The sequence below is a fragment of the Hemicordylus capensis genome, chromosome 2 (genome assembly GCF_027244095.1).
Source record: "Hemicordylus capensis ecotype Gifberg chromosome 2, rHemCap1.1.pri, whole genome shotgun sequence".
NCBI lineage: Eukaryota > Metazoa > Chordata > Lepidosauria > Squamata > Cordylidae > Hemicordylus > Hemicordylus capensis.
In genome coordinates this window covers 365,653,414-365,667,726 of record NC_069658.1, presented here as the reverse complement: position 1 = coordinate 365,667,726, position 14,313 = coordinate 365,653,414, and the positions used below count along the sequence as shown (strand labels likewise).

Below are 14,313 nucleotides of genomic sequence, written 5' to 3'. Positions count from 1 at the left end.
GATGCATGTGGCGCACACACACTAGTGGCGGAGACGAGTGCGCATACCGCAAAGGGCGCATGCGCGCCGCCAGCTTTTTCTACTTTAACCCTTTGCAGACAACGATGGGGGCAGGGGCGGCAGGGAGGAACTATGCTGCCCCAAGAATGTTTTTGGAAAGTCCAGCACTGGAAGGAGAAGAGCAGTGGGGAGGGGGTAAGTACTACCGCCCCCCCTTAAAGACACACTCCCCCCTTGCCGAACCGCCAGACCGCCAGAATTCCGGACTGGTCCGGAGGCCTTTTCTATGGCCCCAGACCGGTCCGTGCACACTACTACCCGTCCCTGAGTAGCCACCAGACGGGCTGGTGGCAAATGCAGACAGACCTCTCCTGATGATCTCAGAATTGATGTGTTTAGAAAACCAAAGCAACTCCATTTTACTTAGAAAACCTCAGTCTAACTTAAAGTAACCCCAGCCCAGCTCAGGGACATCACGGCCTCTCATGATCCACGTCATTATCTCTCTCCACTAAACTGTATCTAAGAAACTTGGTTCTCACAAGGTTCTCACTGTTCTTTGCTGACAGTTAAGAAAACAGGATCTAACAAAATAAGGGGGAATCACCTGATGGACAATAGAGTCAAGTTACGCATGTGCATTTGAAAGGGTTAGATCACCAGTTTGTTATGTGTATTGGGCTGGGAGCCTCAGCATCCATTTTGTTGATTGTATAAAAGAGAACCTCAGCTTTAACCAATTCGTATTCAATGTAGAGCGATTAGCCCATTGAATACCTTGCTAACTGCAGTTGCAATAAAAGCCTCTAAATGATTCCCACTGAGTCTGTTTGATTGACTAAAAGGCGGACCTAGGGATGAACCGAATTCACATCAGTGGGGTTCATAACGAAGAAGACGTTCTCTTAAAAACCCAGGGCCAAAGGTGTTAGGGATTTATAGGTTTTGACCAACACCTTATATTTTGCCCGGAAACAAATTGGCAGCCAGTGTAACTCCTTCAATACGGGAGTAATATGGTCTCTCCTGGATGACCCAGAGACCAGCCTGGCTGCCGCATTCTGAACCAACTGTAGTTTCTGGACTACGTACAGGGCAGCCCCACATAGAGCGCATTGCAGTAATCCAGTCTGGAGGTTACCAGCAGATGTACCACTGTTTTGAGGTCGTCTAACTCCAGAAACGGACCTAGTTGGCATATCAGCTGAAGCTGACAGAAGTCACTTCTGGCCGCTGTCTCAACCTGGGACACCAAGGAGAGACTTGGATCCAGAAGCACCCCTAGACTGCATACCTGTTCCTTCTGGGGAAGTGTGACCCCATCCAGAAAAGGCAGATCAAAATTGTCTCTCCAGTTCAGACCCTGCACAATGAGTACCTCTGTCTTATCTGGATTCAGTCTTCGTTTGTTATCCCTCATCCAGCCCATTACCGACTCCAGGCAGGCATTTAGGGAGGTTATGCCCTCTCCCGATGATGCTGACATGGAGAAATAGATTTGGGTGACATCAGCATACTGATAGTACCCTGCACCAAATCTCCTGATGATCTCTCCCAGCAGTTTCATGTAGATGCTAAACAACATCGGGTACAATACTGAGGGACACCATAGAAAAGTTCAGATTTTGAAGAACAGCAGTCTCCAAGGGACACCATCTGGAACCTGCCCGAGAGGTAGGAGCAGAACCACTGCAAAGCAGTGCCTCCCACCCCCAACCCCCTCAGATGCTCCAGAAGGATACTATGGTTGATAATATTGAAAGCCGCCGAGAGGTCCAAAAGGACCAACAGAGTCACACTTCCTCGGTCAATTCCCAGTTGGAGATCATCCATCAGGCCAACCAAGGCAGTCTCCACCACATAGCCAGCCTGGAAGCCAGTTTGAAATGGGTCTAGATAATCAGTTTCCTCCAAGACTGTCTGGAGCTGGGAGGCCACCACCCTCTCAATTACCTTGCCCAGCCACGGAAGGTTGGAGACAGGCCTGTAGTTACTCAGCTCTGAGGGATCCAAGGTAGGCTTCTTTAGAAGCGGTCTAATAATTGCCTCCTTAAGACTAGGAAGCATCCTACCTTCCCTCAGAGATGCATTTATGATCTCTACCAGGCCTTCTACAACAACCTCCCTGCTAGATCGAACAAGCCATGTCGGGCAAGGGTCAAGAGGACAGGTGGTGGGCCACACCATCCCAATCAGCTTGTCCACATCCTCAGGAGTCACAAACGATCCAACCTAACCACATAAGAGGAGTCACTGGATACCTTTACATCAGATACTGAAGTAAGTGTGGAGACGAAATCCAAGTCGGCCTGAATACAAGAGATTTTATCCACAAAGAATTAATTAAACACATCACAGTGGGTGGTAGATGGTTCCAAATTCTGATTCAAGGGAGGAGGGGCACATACTAGCCCTCTCGCAACCCTGGACAACTCTGCCGGACATGAACTTGCAGATGCAATACAGGCAGAAAAGAATCGCTTCTTTGCCGCATGTATCGCTTGAGCAAAGGTCTTCAAATGAGCTCTATGTTGCAATCTGTCGAATTCAAGCCGAGTCTTTCTCCACCTGTGCTCCAGTTGTCTACCTCGCTGCTACAGCCCCTGTAGTTCTTCCGTATACCAAAGGGCCAGTTTTGAAGCAAGTCGGAGAGGACGCTTAGGAGCGATCATGTCTACTGCCCCGGTGAGTTTGCTGTTCCAATTCTCCACCAGGACATCAACAGGATTGCCGGCACAGCCAACACTGAATCCCTCCAAGGCTTCTTGAAATCCTATGGGATCCAATAACCTTCTTGGGCGGACCATCCTAAGAGGTCCCTTGCCCCTGCGAAGGTGCGGTGTGACTGTGAGTCCAACCTTAACCAGATGGTGGTCATCTTAACCAGATAGTGACACTGCTGTTATTTGCTGCTTTATTATTTCCAGGACTTCTCTAATTCTCCTTGAATCTAGGTGGTATTTTTGGATCAGATACTGTTTGGTGTTTTCATTCTTCAGCTTCTTGTCTTTCATATCTTTCAATTTGCTAGCATCTGATCTAAGCCTGGAGATTTTATTTTCTAATCTAATCTTCCATTTAGGTGATGTACTTTCTTTTTTTACAGGTCCACTGATCTTATATCCGAGCTCTTGTGTTGTTATTGTTGCTGCACTGTACATTAGTTGGTTTGTTTCTTGCAAATTCTTGGTTGTTATTTCTGCAAGTGCAGCATTTATATCTTTTAATGCCTGAGCAAGTTGTTTTTTGGCAACTGTTTTTAGAGCTGGAAGTCAAACCCTGGTAGTTGTTTGCTTCATGTGCTCAGTTGTTGTTGTTGTTATTATTATTCTAAGAATAGTTCAAGAAAGCTATTCCAGATTTCTGACCATTTATCCAGTTTATTTACTTTTATGAGGGCCCATTTTCCATGTGCCACTAACTTGAGCAGATCATGCACCCATTCCTCACTCCTAGGGGGTATGGGAGATTTCCACTGACACAGTATTAATCTCTTGGCTACCAGTAAGCTTCTCCATGGCCATTGTTTAGGACTTGATTTTACTCCCCATTGAGTTGGGATATACCTCAGTACTGCGTTCAGATCCTTCAGTGAAAGGGATGAATCCAATTTTCAAAAGACAACTTTTGCTAACCTCTCCTTGCTTAAATTTTTCTAGAATATATAGATACTAGCTAATCCCGCAGAGAGCATCTGTGTGGCAGTACACTCCCCCCACCTTCTGCCCCAGTCCCCTCCCCCGCAAGCCTTCTGCCCCAGCTTGCTCCCTCCTCCATTTCCCCCCCCCCTTTTTCTCTCTCTCATTCGTGCTTCCCCCCACCCACTGCCACTTTTTAGCCTGCTTGTGTTTTCCCCACTGGCCATTGCTGCCTCCTCCTTCCTCCAGTCCCTGGTGCATGGGGCGGCCAAGCGTTCAGCCGGCTCCTTCCTGCACGGCCCTCCCTCTAGCGAGCATTTTCCGAAGCGGCCAGCCATTTGTCTCTGCCCAGCCAGGCTCCGCCGCTTTCTCTCCCCACAGCTTTCCCCCTCCCTTCTGCCCCAGTCCGTTCAGTTCTCCTCTCCGCTTGCCTACTTTCCTTCCTTCCCTTCCCTTCCCTCCCCAAGCGGCCACTTCCCTACGTGGCCAACCGCTGCCCAGCCAATCTGCTGGGTTGTCGGGACGCATCCCCACAGAGGCACGTCCACGAGAATTAATATAATAGATAAATAAGAGAAAGAAGAATGGCTTTGCATTATTCAGAAAGGGTTTATGTCAGCTTATGCCACTGACACACAAGCTGGAGCAAATAGTTTTCACTGATGCGAGCATCTCACAGACATGGCTACTCCCCCAGCCATTCAGATTCCAACACACGTAGTAGCACTAAAAAATTCCATTGTCTCCCTCCTCAGTTTGAGAGGCAAGCACACTTCCCAGCACCTTGCAGACTGGATACTAAATAAGAGGCACACATCAGGGCATGCACTTGCACCCTTTTCATTTAGTATACGGCTCACAAGTTTGCCTCTTTCGTTGCTGGAATGAGGAACAAGGTGGGCTACCCAGAGGTGGGCCTTCTCTGTTGCTGCCCCAACACTCTGGAATGCACTCCGTGCTGAGACAAGAGCCTCTCCATTTCTGACAACTTTTTTAAAGTTATCAAGGACTTACCTTTTCACCCAAGCTTTTTAATTTAATTGTGGTTTTAAATTGTTGTAAGGTTTTTACTTTGTGCTTTGGTTTGTTTTTATGTTGTTGTGAGCTGCCCAGAGACACAGGTTTGGGGTGACATACAAATTCCTTAAATAAATAAATAAAAATTAACATTTCACCATCCTTACTGAGCCGCAGGTCTATGGTTTCCTTTTGTATCGGAGAGGAGAGTTGGTCTTGTGGTAGCAAACATGACTTGTCCCCTTAGCTAACCAGGGTCTGCCCTGGCTGCATATGAATGGGAGACTAGAAGTGTGAGCACTGTAAGATATTCCCCTCAGGGGATGAAGCCGCTCTGGGAAGAGCAGAAGGTTTCAAGTTCCCTCCCTGGCATCTCCAAGATAGGGCTGAGAGAAATTCCTGCCTGCAACCTTGGAGAACCAGTCTGTGAAGACAATACTGAGCTAGATAGACCAATGGTCTGACTCAGTATATGGCAACTTCCTATGTTCCTATGTTCCCCTTAGTTCAAACACATGTAGGGTGTAGCAGTCTGCATTCCACCAGAGGGAAGGGGCTGGGAGCCTGAATGCTGAGGCAAGTTGAGTTGAGAAGTTGAGAGAGAGAAGAGGGTGAATGTGAGGAAGCCTTTCAGAGGGAGAGAAGCAACAAAATAATTTCTGAGAAGCAGAAATTTGGGGGTCCTTTCAGAAGAGCAGTCAGCTTCACTTTTGATTCAGAAGGGGTTTGCCTGCTGAGCTGAACAATTCAGTGCTGATGTCTGTTGGGGCTCTTCTCTCATTATCTAAATTACAAATACTTGGGGTCCCCCCCCCCCGGCCTCCTTAGGAGTCCTTGGTGTGAAGAGAACAGCAGCTTTATTTAAACACCCACTTGGAATTCCTACTTTATGTATATTCCTGCTTGGCAATTGATTATTGTTCTGTTGAAGTATTTGTATGGGCTAGATATTGTTCTAAGTTAAATAAAATTTGTAGTTATTAATTTAAATAGACAATATATATGTTCCCCAATAATTATTCATCCAAAGTGTATATGTTACATCTACATCCTTTGTCTACATAGATTGTCTGCAGTGTTTGTGGAAAGGGAAAGGAAATATCTCAACACTTTAGACTGGGGACTTAAGCCAAGAAAAACTCCTAAGATTGTATCCAACTTCCTACTGCCAATGGTAAGGGTGGGCGACAGGTACCCGAGAAAGCTCTTTTTGTTGTTCTTTGCATCCTTGCCAGTCTCAGCACATTCTGAGGTTTTGCTTTCCTCACTGTCCCTATACGTCTGAAAGGGTTAGTGAAATCCATACATATTTACTCAGAAGTAAGGCCCACTGTGTTCATTGAGATTGACTCCCAGGTAGGACTGCAGCCTTAGTCCAGTAAACTTTTGAGAATTCGACTCTGATTTGGTGAGAGCAGCTCCCCCACCCTGCCCATGCATTGACTGACTATAAGAAGGGAGAGTGGAATGACACATCGTGACCCTACTTCAACTTCCACATGTTCACAGGAAGGTATGAAAGGGACTTATGCATTGTATTGTATGTAAATATGTAGATCCTTTCATACCTGTCACTGAATGTTTGGGGGTGGGAGGCAAGTCAAGGCCAAGCAGATGTGATCTTGCTTTCCTCTCCATGCACTCAGCCAACACATAGAGGGAAGGTGTTAAAATGACTTCCGAATGCATGTGTGGGAATGCTTGTTTTCTGGATGTCTTTCTATTTTTATGTGCAGGGCAATTTTGATATAGAACTATTTCCAAGCAAGCTATTTCCCCCATGTGCATTCTGATGAGGTACAGGCACATGGAGGGTTTGTATTACATGCTTGCCTGGACATCTGAATTGCTCTCAAACAGTCAGAGATGTTCTTAACTTTAAACAAATGACGAGTCCCCACTGACTGAGTGCTTATTTGGATTTGACTATAGCCATTGCACATTGAACCCCAAATGCAACTAGGAGTAAGGCACCAAGGGTGCGACATTCTCTGAACAAATTTATTTTTCTTCCAACATTGGCAAGATACTTCTGCACGCAGAACATCAGCAGGATACATTTAATCAGGCTCTGCTCATTCCTAAAAGACCTGTCTTTTACATTTTTGCTCTGTTTATCTTTTCCTCAGGAAGTTCAGCGGAAAATATGCATCCCGCCATGACAGCTTGTCATTCATTCTGGACCTTTTACAAGAATAGCATAAAGCTGGAATGTGAAGGTATCACTGTGGGGAAGGAATTCTTGAAAAGATCATAATGACTGGATAATTTCACTATAAAATATTATCTGGCAAGCACTAGTAACCTAAAAACCAAGATCATCCTTAAGCTTAAAAAACAACAAACACCCAACTGAAAACACTTTCTGATCCATCTGAAGTTAGAGGTACACTGGACACCTTGAAGTAGCAGCAATTTATAGGAAGATATCTCTTCCTGCCGGTTTCTTCATTCCACATTAGCCCCTGTCACAAGTTGCTTTGGTGTAAAGCTCTTATTCAACACTGTTTTTCTTCGTTCTTGTTTCGCTTTTCAGTTAGTTCTGTGAGACACTTCAAAGAACCTCTGCAGACATCCCCACAAAGATTAACAGTCACAGGAATCAGAGTGTGAGTGATGAATCTTTCCTTTATTACAGGAACTAAACAGCAATAATATTAGCTTCTCTCAAACTATGCAGCCTTTTCCCAGCATCCTCCCAGATCTGGCTCTTGCTGAGTCAATGGGGCTTGTTCAGGGTAGCAAGCATGGCCATGTGAGGCTAGTCAGTCACAGTGGAATAGCAAGCCAAGCACTTTTGTTGCTCAGATCAAAAAAGCAAAGCTTACCTGGAAGCCCAAGCCGGGGCTGGGGGAGGGGGATTGGGTCAGGTACTGTCACATGACCTGTTCTAGCCTATTAGATGTTCAGAAGGCTTTTGGCAGGTTGCTTTGCCAGTTCTTCTCTTATGCAAAGCTCGGTGAACCCCCACTTGAGATTCTCAAGGTGTTAGGTTCAGGCCCTACAGTGGATCCAACTCCTTAGGCTTCCTTCCACAGAGTCAACAGTTCTATAAAACTCCCTGTGTACTCCCTCCCTCCCTCCAGAAATTGTGATAATTCTTGTCTCTGTTAGGACGTCTTCATGTAAGACTTGCCCTTAGCATCACAGGAGTAGCACAAGAACAGCAGGTTTCTTACCTGTAACCAATGTTATTTGCGTGGTCATCTGTGCAGTCACACACATGGGACTTGCTCGTGCACAGAGACCATGTTCAGAAACTTCTAGAACTCAGCTTCAAGATTTAAGGTGTGAAAGCTGCCATCCAAGCTACAACAGCATATGCCCAAACAGGCATGGCCTCTGCCTCTTTCTATTCACAGAAACTGTCACAGCAAAATTGGAGAATTAGTGAAAGTTGCTGCAGTGGAAAGGAGGAAGAGTTCTGTGACTGCACAGACGATTACTCAAAGAACATCAATTACAGGCCTGCTTTTCTTCTTCATAGTCACTGTGCATTCACACATATGGGATACTAGTAAGTTGCATATCTGCAGCTGGGTATAGATGAACTAGAAGGCTGAGTGGTTGAGCCCACCACCAAAGATATCATTGGAGCCAAAATGAACTTGAAGGATCCTGGGTTGTGTAAAAAAGCATCAAACAGGGTAACTGTTGGCAAATAAAACAAATGGAATTAAAATAAATAAAGATGTGAAGCGAGGCTCTCTTAAGCTGTTTGATCCACAAGCCAAAGTTCTTGACAATTCTGCTGCTGTGATGGTCAAAAAGGAACTGAGGAAAGAGGAATGGACCACACCCTATTGGGGCATGAGCTGTCTAGTGAGGGGCTAAAATTTTGAAGCTAAGATCTAGAAGTTTCCAAATGTGGTCTCTACACAAGTGCAAGTTTCAAATGTGTGAATGCACAGAGACCACAAAAACAAAATAGTCTTTTCAAAAGCAGGAATGGCATGGTGCAGGAGACCTCTGTATTGAGATAAGTCCTCCATAAGCACTCCCTGTCTGTGGTGTAGGTCTGAAAATGGACAGCATATGGACAGCAATCAACCTTTGGATGGGATGGTTTATAAATGAAATAAATAAATATATATTTTATTAAAAAAACAAAAAACCTTGTAGGCACTCGACTACACCAGAACAAATAAAATTCCTGTCTGAATGGGGGTCTTGCCTTCACAGCAATAACTTCCTTCTGAATTATTAACAAGAGACTTACTCCACAGTCACCCTGTCAATGACTTTCAATAGATGGCTTGTCGACCCCCAAAGCCAATCAGTCGTACAAAGCTGAAAAGCCCATTTGTAATTTGTAATTTTATTTTTTGGTGATAATCTAATGTCCTGGAGTGTAAATACAGACGTCTTGTTTTCATATAGTCCCCCAAAGCCATTTTGGTCATTGTAGGCACTCCAATCTATTTTATTTGAAAAGTCAGTCATGGAGAGTTTGACTCCCATGACTCACATGACCAAGGTTAGTGAACTAACAAAAGACTGAATCAGTATTTAAAATTGTTTCTTAGAAGCACAAGGACTGGCTTTCTCAGTCCAAATATTACCCATTGTGTGGAATTCAAAATACCCTATTCTCATATACGCTGAGCATTGATTCACATATACATGTTAATTACTTGCTGACTGCACCATCAAGTGGATGACTCACATGTGCAAATGGGCCTTTACAGAGCCTTCATATCATTACAAACTGCCTCAAACACAATGCTTTTTAATGGCACCACTTCATACATTCAGCTACCAATCTTCAAGTGTACAATAATTAAATATGGATAAATCATTTGACCATTTGAGGCAACAGTCCTATTCAAAATTTCAATACCTGGACAACAGCACATGTTATCCATACTCTATGTTTTTAAGAGGACAAGTTCTACCAGAGAAGTCGGAGCAGAACCACTGTAAAACAGTGCCACCCAATCCCTCCTCCCTCAGGATACCACTGTCGATGTTATTGAAAGATGCAGAGAGTCCAAAAGGATCAACAGAGTCATACTACCTCTGTCGATAGCTAGTTGGAGATCATCCATCAGGCCAATTAAGGCAGTCTCAACCCCACAACCCACATAAAAGCCAGTCTGAAATGGATCTAGATAATCTGCATCATCAAAACCTGTCTGGAGCTGAGAGGCCACCAACCGCTCAATCACCTTGCCCAACCATGGAAGGTTAGAAACAGGTCTATAATTAGCTAACTCTGAGGGATCCAATGCAGGTTTCTTCAAAAGTGGTCTAATAATAGGCTCTTTAAGACAAGGAGGAACCCTGCCCTCCCTCAGAGAAGCTTTTATAATATTTACCTGACCGTCTCTGATAATATTATTTTCAGATGAGATAAGCCACGTTGGGCAAGGGTCAAGAGAACACACAGTCCGAAACAGTTTTTCCACTTCCTCAGGAGTCACAAACTGAAAATTATCCAATCTAACCCACAAGAGTAGTTGCTGGACACCTCCACAGTAGATTCTGCAGTAACTTTGGAATCCAGCTCAGCCTGAATGCAAGAGATTTTATCTGCAAAAAGGTTTTTTAAAATGTCACAGTGAGTAACTGATGGTTCCAAGTTTAAATTCAAGGGGGAGGGGGTACATACTAGCCCCCTCACCACCCTAGGCAACTCAACTGGATGTGAGTTTGCGGAAGCAATGCAGACAGAAAAGAACTGATTCTCTGCCGCCCACACTGCCAGAGCATAGATCTTCAAATGTGCTCTGTGTTGTACCCGCTATGAGGTGATATGAAGCTAATATGAGGTGATATGAAGCTTTAATCTCTCTATTATGGGTTGCGGAGTTGGCATTGGAATGGACCAGGCTGTTGGTGGTGGGGGACCAATGTCCATTTCGGGACTGGGTTGTCAGAAGCAGCTCAGAAGTTCATAGCGGCCATGACGACTATGGGCCTATCCCAAGTGGTCTCTGGACCGATGCACGATGCAGGTCACATGCTTGACTTGGTCTTCTGCTCTGATCAGGGTGGTGTTCTGTGGGTGGAGACTCACTGTCATGGATGGATCACCATCTGGTTAAGGTAGAACTTGCAGCCACAAACCACCTCTGCAGGGGTGAAGGACCCATTAGGTTGGTTCGCCTGAGAAGGTTATTGGATCCAATAGGATTCCAGGAAGCCTTGAAAGGGTTTCAAACTGGCTCTGCTAGTGATTCTGTCGATGCTCTGATTCAGATATGGAACAATGAACTTACTAGGGTGATAGACACAATCGCTCCTAAGCGTCCTCTCCGACCTGCTTTAAAGTCACCCCCATGGTATTCGGATGAACTGTGGGAGTTGAAGTAGCGGGGTAAATGACTAGAGCGCAAGTGGAGGAAGACTTAGCACGAATCTGACAGACTGTAACACAGAGCTCATTTGAGGATCTATGCTCTGGCACTGCGGACAGCAAAGAAGCGGTTCTTCTCTGCCTGCATTGTTTCTGCACATTCACATCCAGCTGAGTTGTCTAGGGTTGTGAGGGGGCTAGTTCATGCCCCCTCTGCCTTGAATTTGAACTTGGAACCATCTGTTACTCGCTGTGATGTATTCAACAACTTTTTTGCAGATAAAATATCTTGTATTCGTGTTGAACTAGACTCCACAGTTACTGCAGAGTCTATCATAGAGGTACCCAGCAACCCCTCTTGTGGGATTGAATTGGATCACTTTCAGTTTGTTACTTCTGAGGCAGGATGTGGACAAACTGCTTCGGACAGTAAGCCCCACCACCTGCTCTCTTGACCCTTGCCCAACTTGGCTTATTTCATTTGGCAATCATATTATTAGAGAGGTTTTGGTAAATATGGCTGCCCCTGGGCTTTGGAATACACTCCCTGATGAAATAAGAGCATCTCCTTCTCCGTTTGCTTTTAGGAGGACCTTGAAGATGTACCTGTTTTCCCGGGCTTTTAACTGAAATTTTAATTTTAATGTGTGTTTTGCTATGAACCGCACCTCCCATTGAGATCATCTGGAGAGGTCTGTCTGCAGTTCCCACCTGCTCGTCTGGTGGCTACTCCGGGACGGGCCTTCCACACTGCTGCCCCGAGGCTTTGGAACACACTTCCTGCTGAAATAAGAGCCTCCCCATCTCTGACAACTTTTAAAAGGGCAGTCAAGATGCATCTGTTCACCCAGGCTTTTAATTAGATATTGTTTTAATTGTGTTTTAATAGTTTTAACTTTTAAAATGTTAACTGTTGAAATATGTTAATCTTTTTATTGGTTGTTTTTATTGTCCTGTAAACCTCCCAGAGAACTTGTGTTTTGGGCAGTATAGAAATATGCTAAATAAATAAATAAAATTAAATTTATCTAGTCTGATTTTTATCTGTTTTTATTAATTTTAAATGTTTTGTTTTATATTGCTTTAAGCTGTACGCTGCCTAGAGATAGATAGATAGATAGATAGATAGATAGATAGATAGATAGATAGATATTATGGCCTACATGTATGTGTGCACCAAGCCTGAGAAAGGCAGGTAGGCAGGCAGGCAGGCAGGCAGGCACATGTGTGCACATGCACGCACAGACATACACACAGACACACAACTCAGACACTACATTGTATGTGTGTACCTTTGTTTATACACATTTACATATTTTTGTGTGAATGAGTGTTACACTTTAAAAGTGAACCTGGGTATAGGCCCCCTCAAATGCAGGGTGCAGGCAGGTAGGCAGTATACAACTCTATGCAAATTGTGTGAATAATTGTACACGTGAACTGGTTTGTAGGTACGAGCACTGTAAAAAGATTCTATGTATGTTGAATGTAATGTGTGACTAGGGCTTTAGTCTCTTTCAGAATCAGCAAGACCACAAGACTACTTGCTCTGCACCAATCAGCACCAACTTTGTTAGGATCTATGCAGAGCAACCCCCAAAAAGCTTCAGCTTCTAGGTGGATATGGGGAGGATGCTTGCTCACTTTTTCTCACACAGCTTTTGGCTTTTTCAGGTGACACAAGAGAAAATCTGTTGTCCTCTTACTTGCTTCTATCTCATGATGCTCATCGGTTAGAAGCAGTACTGCAGCTGGTTGGACCTCCTGCTAATATAGTTAGAGATTCTACTGGGTAACTTACACCCAGAAGTAGCTAGAGGGGCTTCAACTAAACTAGCACACTTCTCTGCTGTAATACCTTGTGACCCAGGCACTCTTGAGAAAGAGAATGGAAAAAAGACTACCTAGTGCTAGACAGTGGAACAATCCAGTAATGGCTCCTGGTAGACCAGAAGACCAAACTGAGAAGACTTTGGGGGAGTCCAGTAAAGCTCTTACACAAGAACATAAGAAAAGCCTTACTGGATCAGGCCCAAGGCCCATCCAGTCCAGCACACTGTTTCACACAGTGGCTCACCAGATGCCTCTGAGAAGCCCAAAGGCAAGAGCATGTCCTCTCTCTTGCTGTTGCTCCCCTGCAACTGGTATTCAGAAGCATCATGCTTCTGAGGCTGGAGGTGACCCATAGCCACCAGACTAGTAGACATTGATAGACCTGTCCTCCATGAATCTGTCTAAGCTCCTTTTAAAGCCATCCAAGCTGGTGGCCATCACCACATCCCATGGCAGAGAATTCCATAGATTAATTACATGCTATGTGAAAAAGTACTTCCTTTTGTCAGTCCTAAATTTCCTGACCTTCAGTTTCATGGGATGAGTGCTGGTTCTAGCATTATGAGAGAGAGAAATTTCTCTCTGTCCACTTTCTCTACTCCAAGCATAATTTTATACACGTCCATCATGTCTCCTCATAGTCACCTCTTTTCCTAACTAAAAAGCCCCAGATGCTGTAGCCTTGCCTCATAAGGAAGGTGCTCCAGGCCCCTGATTATCTTGGTTGCCCTCTTCTTCACCATTTCCAGTCATGCAATGTCCTTCTTAAGATATGATGACCAGAACTACATGCAGTATACTAAATGTGGCTGCACCATAGTTTTTTTATAAGGGCATTATAATATTAGCATTATTATTTTCAATCCTCTTCCTAATGATCCCTAGCATGGAATTTGCCTTTTGCACAGCTGCTGTGCAGTGATGGAGATATCTATGGATAGATATCTATCCATCATAGCCCACAGATATGGATCTATCCATGGAGATATCTATGGGGGAAAGGACAGGCTCACTAGGGGCAGAGATGAGGAAGACACCGGCTAGGATCTTAATTCTACAGTACTTACTAGGACGGGAAAAGGTGACAAAAATCTCTGCTTATTGCTGCATGAGCTTTTGCTATTAAGAGCCAACTACACCAGATACATGGATTGAGAAGGTGACAGGTATTTCACATGTACATGAGCTGAGTCACACTAGAAGACAAACCCAGTAAATAAGAGGAGAACTAAAGACAAGAATAGTTTGAAAGATACCCCGGGGATGAGAGCATATCATGAATATAATGCATCCCAAACGAAGACGGTGCACTTTTTGCACAAAGTCAAGAATGATACAGAAAAGCAGGGGGCGGGGTAAGTGTGGGGTGTGTAGAGAGACTCTTGTCACCCATAAGCAAGCTGTATGGCTTTAATCTCTCCCCACCGCCCCTGGCTCACTCTCCCAGCCACCCACACCACATCTCAGCTCAGTGATTTGTATAATGGGACCACGTATATTTAGAGAGCAGGAGCAACGCACTGAGAG

The 14,313-nt window shown here is 44.7% G+C and overlaps 1 protein-coding gene and 1 long non-coding RNA gene across 3 annotated transcripts in view; one reads left to right on the top strand and one right to left on the bottom strand.

The window, feature by feature from the left end:
* LOC128344210 (uncharacterized) overlaps positions 1–11,932 on the top strand; it is a 64,112-nt gene extending 52,180 nt beyond the window's left edge. The window contains exons 2-5 of one of the 2 annotated variants that reach the window (XR_008315723.1): positions 5,721–5,829; positions 6,785–6,874; positions 7,192–7,264; positions 11,541–11,932. This is a non-coding gene — a long non-coding RNA (uncharacterized LOC128344210). The remainder of the gene's footprint in view (positions 1–5,720; positions 5,830–6,784; positions 6,875–7,191; positions 7,265–11,540) is intronic. The other variant, XR_008315722.1, reaches the window with a different exon arrangement.
* The window catches only part of PPARGC1B (PPARG coactivator 1 beta), a 163,676-nt gene that overhangs the window by 36,043 nt on the left and 113,320 nt on the right, over positions 1–14,313 (bottom strand). The gene's annotated exons all lie outside the window — the stretch shown is intronic.